Source organism: Triticum aestivum, chromosome 1B (assembly GCF_018294505.1).
Source record: "Triticum aestivum cultivar Chinese Spring chromosome 1B, IWGSC CS RefSeq v2.1, whole genome shotgun sequence".
NCBI lineage: Eukaryota > Viridiplantae > Streptophyta > Magnoliopsida > Poales > Poaceae > Triticum > Triticum aestivum.
This window is the reverse complement of record NC_057795.1, coordinates 467,297,328-467,306,757: the sequence shown is the minus strand read 5'-3', so window position 1 is coordinate 467,306,757 and position 9,430 is coordinate 467,297,328. Positions and strand designations below refer to the sequence as shown.

The following is a 9,430-nucleotide window of genomic DNA, read 5'->3' as shown; positions in this document are numbered from 1 at the left end:
AAGTTCTGAACTAAGTAGGCTTCATAATCCCACATTGCAGGCTTGCCTCCAGCATCGTCCACAGCTGCTTTTGCTTCTTCCTCACGGGATCCTAGGATAGATTATTGAGTTTTGTACTCATAACTATCCAGATTCAAAAGATCCAAGCTAAAGGAATTAGAAATGAGTGCTAAAGAGAACGAAAGGTATTGGATCATTGCCTGCGGCTGCCACGTCTGCTTCATTTTACTCGCCTGGATCGCTAGAATCCTCTAATCTATTAAGTTTGAAAGGGACAAGAGTCATAAGATCCTGGTCGACTGACCTCAATTATTAACTGCACCGGTACCCGCGCGCATACCCCCCTTTTTTTAGCTCGTTGATCATCAGACCTTGCAAAAAGTGAAAACGTTGAGTCATACCGGGCTTCATCTACATCCTATTCATTGCTTTACCCAGATGCATACTCCTCAGAGATTTCTAAAGAGTTGGTGGTTTGAAACCTTTGTCCAAAGAGGAACGAGAGAAGATAAAGGATACCTAGGTGGCAATGGGTCTTTATTAAACAGGATTCGGATCCTTCTGATCGGGAAGTAAACTACAGCCAATCAGTAGACAATTCTGGTGGACATGAATACCGACCTGTTAGGTGAGAGAGTCAAAGCCGCTGCTTTCCTCTTCATTACAATTTTACGGATTTGACTTAGTTTGAGAGAGAAACCGCCTTGGGCTAGGAAGAAGAAGACCGCGGTGAACCATAAAAGCTAAAGCAGGTAGGCCTATTCCTTCTGAAAGATCCGAGGTCTTCCTCATCAGAGGCTCTAGAGCCTTACTTTCCTTCCATTTTTCCAATCCTGATTCGAGCTATGAGCTATGGCACAAGCCAGTTGAAGAAACCATTCCTTTTCTTTCTTTTCAATGATCCTACTCGAGATAGGGAGAGTAAAAGCCCTCATTGTCCAACCTGTCTATCTAGTGAACTTTCTCCTTGCTCTAATGAACTGAACCCCGACTTATTTTGATTGTTACAGATCTAACTATTTCTCTTACAAAGCCCCCGCTAAAAATCTAGGAATCTAATGAGTTACGAAACACGAAATTCAGAAGGATAGTAGGTTTAGTGAACCCTCGGCGCTAACATAGTTCAAAGACTCGCTTCCCTTTCTATAGAGCCAATCTCTCCAAATTCCCGACCCAAAGCGAAAGCTGTAGATGCTGATTAATCACCCGTGGATCATAGGTCCAAAGCAGGACCGAGCAAAGTACTATTCTAATAAATACGTAGTTGTGCCGACAGAAGTAGAAGGCGCGCCAAGGGCAAAAAGACGAAGCGATTTCCTCTTGTTCGAGTGTTAAGCAAGCCTGTTGCCTCTTGTTGTTCTAGGGTCAGCAAGTAGGAAACAAGGCTTGCTTAACACTTGTCTTCTGTTCCTGTCCCCTTCCAAGTTAGGGGATGGTTCATGCCTTTTGAAATGAGATTCTGAGGAAGAAACGCGCGTTGTATCACGAGTTAGTAGGTCAATGAAGGGAACGATAGTTCAACTTGTTTTTATGAAGTCAGATTTCCCTTGTTTTGCACTTCGCAAGGGGATGACTTGCGCTTGCTGTAGCCTAACTTTTTATAGTTCGAAAGGAAGAAATACTCCATCTGTTTGTTCTTGACTTAAGCAGTTCCTGTAGTTAGGTTTCCTCAATCAAAGAGGAAGGAAGTATGATTCAAGTCACTAGTTTAATGGGTTTTTTTGCCTTGGTAGTCCGGGAGATACTGATTATGTCGGTACGGACAAGTTCGATTCGAGCAAACTATGGAGAAGTACAACATGCGTAAATTAGCCATTGGAAATGGAGGTACAAGCGAGCGACTAAGTCGATTTCCTTTGTTTTTGGCGATAATTAAACTAGAGAAGCTGCTGTGAGCGACGGGAAGCCATTTATTTTCATAAATGTGTAGAAGGAGAAACGTTTCTTTCCCTTCCTATTGCGTTTAGCAATGGGGATATAATATAGTGAAACATCCCGAGTTATATTATACATGGAGCAATGGCACCCCTTTCGGGCGCATGCTTCCCCTTCTCAGTCTCTTTCGCACTGTTTGTTCACTCTGATCTGAGCCCTCATCCCTGGATGTCAGTAGCAGTTTCTTCTTCGACGAGCTCAACTCAGATATATCTTCCGCCCAGGTGGCACAAGCAAAGAGAGATTGCGCTCTCTTTTCCGAGAGATTCTTTCTTGTCAAGTAGATGGCTGGCTGGGTAGCGAGTACTACTTTATTCGCGGTACTAACCTCCCCTCAAGTCCCAGGAAGAGAGAAAGGATACCATATTACAAGTAGGTGGTTGCTTAGAGCTTATGGCAAAGAATGCCACCCGCCTTACACACACTCGGATGAAATCATCCTACGTAAGAAGACAAAAGGGATAAGAAGAAAGCTTCGGGTCTAATGGAGCAGCTTGACCGCTAGCTTCGACCTCCCCATTTCTACTTACGTTACTATGGATCAAGCATTATTACAGGAATCTCGGGCAAACCAGAAGGGACATCGTTCGAGCTTTAGTTAAGCGACTCATAAGAGGATCAATGGGCCTTCCCTTCTCCCTCCGTATGGATACAAAGATGGACATATTAGCAGCTTAACGTATCTCACGGCTATCTTGGCTCATACTACCACCTCCAATAATCCCTTTGGTTGAGGCATCGAATGGCGAACCCCGACCAAAGAAAGGGAGTGCGTTCCTTTTCATTCGATTTAAAGTAGATACACTACGTCTTTAACTGATTGTATTAGAAGCTGCCCTATCAAGAACCACCCTGTAGAAGCATCTCAACCACCTAACTCGAATAATCATATAAAAAGAGAAAACATAGTCCATCTATAAGAAGAGCCGTCTACTCCTCCATTCTCTCGCTAAGGCATTGGTTGAAAAGTGCATTTCAGATCGATAAGCTCAGAGTTGGGTTGTTTCTTGTATCTGATGGAGCATGAGGTTGGTTCAGCCCTCAAGTGGTGTAATAGCAGCTTTCGTACCAACAATCTTTTCCTTTCGCCAGAGGGCAATAATTCATTTCTAGTTTTTTATACGAGCTACGCATGACCTTGATTTATCTATCCAGATGGGAGGAGATTAAGGGAAACATTGCTTTTCATATTCTATTATACGTCATCGCTGGGAGTAAGGAATCTAGTTAGTTAGATGCTTAACCCAATCCACCAACTCGTGCGTGCATTTTATTCTTTGTTTGGTTTTCGGGACCCCACGTACTAGTGATGGTGGAAAAAAGTGAAGTGAGGCTACTGCAGTCACAGCCCTCTCAGCACCTCTATCAATCGATGATTCAGCATCGCAAGAGTCATGTTTTAGCTGCCCTTCATAACGTCCCGCTGCCCGATACAAGGCCAAAAGCAGATCACCTCTTACTTAGTGCCAATTCTTTCAAAACTGGCATTTCAACTCTCTATTTTTTATGGCTTGGGCGTGATAATCTCTATTGTTTAAAAAGAAGAAGAAACACTAGCTGCCTGCATGAGGAGGTGTCTCTAGGGGTCTTTACGCAACCCGGTCAGAGCTAGGAAGAAGATTTGAAGGATACCACCAAAGGTTCATGCGAATGCGGAGTAGAAATTGGTATTGTTTTTGCTTCTACTTTCTTTGTGAAAAGGTCCATCCTATCCTAATTATTTATTGATGCTAAACTGCTTTTCCCTAATGTAGTGTGCTCAGTGGAGTAAGAAACCTATGCCTTTTTCTCATTTGCATGACCGTTCCTAGAATGTGGATCCCGTTTTCCCAAAGATACTTTATTTCCATCTGCATTCCTATTTGCTGTGGGCTTTGGCGCCCAACATTTCTCTGTTTCATTTCTTTCAAAACTAGCCTAGCTTTTCACTCGTGCGTAGGGGGAAGAGGAATCTTACTTCATATCGCTTGCAAAGCACTTATTAAATGGGGGTGCGTTAATTCACTCGAAACTAGCCTTTGCACAAGAGAATTGCTCCTTTGTATGACCGAACCCTCGGCTTTGTCTCATTCAAGCTAGAAAAGTAAGAAATAGCTCAGCTCAGTCTTTCTCACGAGGTGGATTCGAACCACCAACAATGTCTCCTTTTAGTAGATCATGATCTGTCGTCCTCCTCATTATAGTCCTCCTAGAATCATAATTTCGATTCCCATTTTCATTAGCTTGTAAATTCATTGTGTAAAATGACCATCTAACTAGAACTAGATATGAGCGTTATTTCTGCGGGTTGCTAGTAGTTTGTTTCATTATCCCTCCCCGTCGTCCTCTTGATTTTCATTTTGTTGGAGTTCGGGTGGGAGTTTCTCTAGCTCATCCTTAAAATGAAGGTTGATAAGATCAAATATCACTCTTCTTTGCCCTTCACTGTCATCCGTCTGCTTGACGAAATCAATTAACCCAGCGTCTGTTGAATGAAAGTTCTCCGAGATTTCTCGTATGCATGTGTTTTTTACAGCCTCCGCATCTCCCACGTAGGCACATAATTTATCATAGAGCGGTTTAGTGAATTGATTGTTTTTGAAACTCTCAAATTGCTCGTCAATTCTAAAGTCCTTGATTGATTCGGCATATTGCCGAATATCTTCCTGATCCTGAGCCGGTCGGTTCAAGTCAATAGTTAAAGGAGTTTCATTGCTCCCACCCCCTTGGTTAACGCTATCACTAGATGATGATAGCATTAGATTCACGTGTGGGGCTTTGTACGTTTTATCCCCCGAACGGGCAGGACTTTCCAGTTCCGTCCCTCCCATGGTCGCACAGCGGTCACGTCCATTCCAGGTTTCTTCCAAAATGGCCCTAAGAATGTGATAAACATACTGTGAAAGCAAGAGAAGCCATTCGAAAAGTTGTTCTGGTGCTATCCAAGAGCCAGAGAAAGAAACGGAAACCAAAAATACTAAAGCGGTTGCTACTAGAACTATTAGAATAACCCCCCAAAAGACATTGTGATAGCATCAAGAGGGAAGTAGAGGCAGTCATTATGGAGACGATTCGAAGATACAACTACCACCAATCTTCCATAAGGGAGATGCACAGAGGAAGAGAACTAACTTCATATATCCCTTTTTTACTCAATCAAGAAACAAGATCGGACGTGATTCCGGTTCGTCTCCATTTTAGTGACACTCTTCCTCAAGCAAGGCAGCCGATAAGTCATCGAAGGGTTTGTTTGAATAATGGACTGGTAACCATTACTCATTTGAAAGTTTCCCACGGTGATCTAATATCTTTTAAAGAAAATGACGCGAGAACCCGCGGTTTTGAAATAAGGAGATCTTTCTATATCGACATATCAGTTGGAAAAATCATAGGCAAATTCCTATCGGCCATATCAGTTGGAAAAAGAAGAGGCAAATTCCTACCGGCCAGAATCTGGAGAAGAACAAAAAAAAAGAATGGTTCCGCTTACTCACAACTCAGAGGGGATGCCGCTTACTACTCAAATCCAAGGAATTGCAAAAGTTGCATTCTTATATGCAAGAAGAAGACTTTGAAAGAACAAAGAAGTTTGGATCCGCAAAAGTATGCTTAGGCAGTTCCTTCGCTGAGCACAACAGAATGAAGAGGAATTTGTTTCATTTCAAATACTTCTTCTTATTGAAAAGAGGGAAGGAGAAAAACCAAAATCTTCCTACTCGAACAATAAGTCCTTTTGTAGAAAAGTCTTCTTTATATAGTAATTCGACCTATTGCTCCGGATCCCCGTTTACTAGGAAGATAAGAATCAAAAGGATCGAACTACCTACTCATTATTCGGAGGTGAATCATAAAACCTAAAAGCTGTGGTATCTTATGGACCTAACATATGTGACATCCCTCACGACATAAGATTGAAAGATCCAAACCTTCCTCTTCGGAGCAAAAACGGACGTGGCCAAAACATATAAAAAAAGATCGGCCTAGTCGCTCATAGGGACATATCTATCCAGATAGAGGATAGTCTAGATCAATTTTGAGAAAAATCTCTCTATATATAGATAGGTATCTCTGTGGATAGAGATAAAGATAGGGATCCCTATAAATCGAAATATATGGAAAAAGTGCACTTTTTGACTACTACTACTATTTCTTAGACTTTTTCAAGGAAACATCGTTTTTTCGATTTTGACTGAATTGGTCGGAGTGTAGACGAGCAAGCAAAGCCCAGGAAAGAGGTCAGATCGTCACAGAGCAGTCGACTATAAGTATAAGACTGCTGGCCTGAGAGAAGGCAGTCTCTCTCGGGAAACATGGCCCAATTTCTCTTCTTTCTTTTCACACGGGCAACAATTGGGAATAAAACACACCATGAACATGAGTTTAAAATGTAAAAAAAGGGAAGAGTGCATTCTCCACTTTCTTATCTCGAAAATGCGTAATATAGTGATGTCATGTGTCTGTTTCTCTGAAAAGGTGGGTCGGCCCTTAGGGCAAACAGTAGTGCCAGGTTCCATTGTGGAACGGTCGTTTGCCGGTGACCTTTGTCCGCTGTAGTATGAGTGACTGGCGCATCGCATCCAATCTCTCATGTCAATGAGTCAGTTAGAAAACAGCTCCAAATGAATCAGTGATTTCCCCTTTATTTCCCTCGGAGCGCAAGGGGAAACAAGATTGAGAATGAATTAAAACACACCAAATGTTTCATTTTGCCTATTATCAGTGGTCAGCTCCGATACAAACCAGGGGAAAAAGAACCTGGAACGCCTTCTTTAAGGCGCTACTATTTCTAGCGGCATAGGTGCTTTATCACAATACGAAAGATGTACATACGAGGACTACGATTCATATTTAGAGATATTCCTACGAGCGATAGACGTAGTAAGGAAATTACGTATGCCAATAACAAATACGAATACGAATTACGCCTACGAGCCTACGCAATGGCATGTTTCGGCGTATAAAGCTAAGAACGAGAATAGCCTACTGCCTCCACTCGAAAAAGGCAAAGGTATCTAGTATAGGATATCGATGAACGGAGGACAAGGAAAGCAGGCAAGGTGAACCTCCTTTGCCAAAGCCCTTTTGAAATACCTTCTTTTTGAACCTTTAGAAAATACCTGCTAGCTATCCCTAGTTTTGTTTAACCAGCTTTCCCCCAAAAAGGGGAGATCCGCTGCTTACTGCTCACAGAAACATCCGACCTTATGGTCAAGTCGTCCGCCTATCTTTCTGATCTCATTCGTTTTCCGATCGCATAAAAAGTCATGAGATCAAAAAAGAAATGTGAGAATGTAGTTACAGATGTAAAAAAAGTAAATATCTCGTTCTCTTGGTCCATAGATGGGGCGTCCTATCCGATGGATGAATGAGGAGCCTCTGTCGAGTAGTGAAATGATAGGATTCTGCTTTTCGGTTAAACCGAAACACAAGTCGGCGATTCAAGCCAAGAGTGCGGGCACCTTAAGAGCGGTCAAAGCTAGAAGCTATATCATGACTGCTGGAACGAAAGACCCGATGAGTATTTTCGTACCACCTTCCAATCTTCTTAGTCAATTGTGTACTTTTCCACTAGGCGAGACATAAGTTATCGAAATCCGGGGCCTGTTTTTCCCTATTTCCCAAGGGGAATGTCAAATTGTGTGGTTTCACAGTCTTATGAGACAGAAAGTTTTGGAAAATGGAGCTGTCGTTTTCACTACTTTGGTCCCTAGCGATATTGTTGCTTAAACTAACATGGAAAGTGGGTTCAATCACTTTAAAGTGCCCTCTCAAGTGTCATCTCATAATGGTAATCTCCTTATTGTATAGTAATTTGGCTTAGAATAAGAAACCTATCTCTTCCCCCTAATGGCTTTTCACTACCCCTTGCGGGAATGCGTATCGTTGCTGCATTGCCACCGTATTCCTGACTTGCTTTTCCGAACTGCTTGTTTTCTCGGGGCTGCAGTCCAGTTGCTTAGTGGTTTGCTTCTCGGTCTACCCAATCAAGGTTAGACCTCGCTCTATCAACCATTGCTTTAAATAGTATCATGTTATTTCATCTTTCATTGATACCATCATTACAATCGAGGGCCTACAATCCATGGAAATCCCTATTCCGATCACTGGGAAAGAAGAGCAAGTAAGTAATGAATGAATGAATGAATTTAGATGGTATATAAACATCTCCCCATGAAGGGAAGGTGCTATAGTATCTAACTAAGAAAAAAAAGTAGGTTGTGAAATGATAGGAAATATGCCATGCAGAAAATCCAGGAAATATTTCCTTGATTTTCGAATGACCCGGCTTATCTTTGCAGTTATCCTTATTTAGCAGAATCTAGTGAGTGTTCCATTAAAAGGAAAGAGAGCTATTCGTTGTAGGATTGATCCAGACAACCCAACCTAAGTCACCTATTGCGCCTAACCTAAGTATAGTGCCAGTGGTCGGCGAGGAGAAGTTCATTCCTGTAGAGAAGAGAGGGGATCCTATTTCCTTTCCCCCTTTCCCAGTATGGCAACCTTACCTTCCAGCATGAAAGTTGGTATCAGAATGAAACAATCCAATCCAATCCATACTTGTGAAGTGCTCAGTTCAGTTCCTGATTTCTCTCAAGCCTAAACCGGAAAAGGAAACCTATTACCCGGGGTCCCCCCTTTCGGCTATCTCATCTGCTGTTCCTCGACTCTCAGGAAGGTAAGATCATCAATCAATAGTAGGCTGCTGCTCTGTGCAGTTAAAGATGGGATCCAACCTGTTCTGTTTGCTTGTTTCCTATAATCTGTGCTCGATTCCATATTTCTGTATCCTTCGATTCCCGGGACAGATCTGATCTCCTTTATACTAACCTCAAACAACGAGCGAAGTCGAGATGTTGATGAGAAAGGGGCTTTTCTCAAGGCCAAAGAGTGCTCTTTGAAGGCTACTATGCATCCTTACGAATACAAGAGTGGTTTTTTTTGTTTTGGGTATAGCAGGACTTGAACCTGCGACCATTAGGTTAAAAGCCCAATGCTCTACCAACTGAGCTATACACCCGATTTTACAAGAAGGCTTGGTGCGGAAAAGAAAAGAGGGCGGCCTGGCCCCTTTTCTTCTTATCATATCACAAGGGCGCGGCTCTGTATGGTATAGTACTGTGGAGCAAGTCTGGGAGTCCTTTCCACTCATTGAGGATTCTATCTAAAAAACAAGGTCAACGGGGGAGACTACAGTAGCTCGAACTCAGACTATCTACGAAAAAGGTAAAGTCATCTTTCCTAGGGTTCGACCGAAAGGAGCTGTGTTCTATGGTTTGACGTTGTGGAGGTCCAGCACTCTTCTAAACAAAGAAAGAGGGGATTCGCGCTACCTCCTACTCCTACATAAGATCGATTGGCGCGAACTTCCGATCGATTCCTTATTCATTGTTGCCGACCCTTACATCATCATAAAGAGAATCAAGATATCCCAAGAACCCAGCTAGGGATGAATGACTAGCACTCAAGAACAAGCAAGGGATGAGCGCACGGGAGCGGTGTTGCTTGTTGCTTTATT

The 9,430-nt window shown here is 42.6% G+C and overlaps 1 non-coding gene across 1 annotated transcript; it reads right to left on the bottom strand.

The window, feature by feature from the left end:
* Nucleotides 1–8,859: 8,859 nt before the first annotated feature.
* Nucleotides 8,860–8,932, bottom strand: TRNAK-UUU (transfer RNA lysine (anticodon UUU)). Its single transcript has one exon. It is a non-coding gene; the product is annotated as a tRNA-Lys (tRNA).
* Between the last annotated feature and the right edge of the window lie 498 nt (nucleotides 8,933–9,430).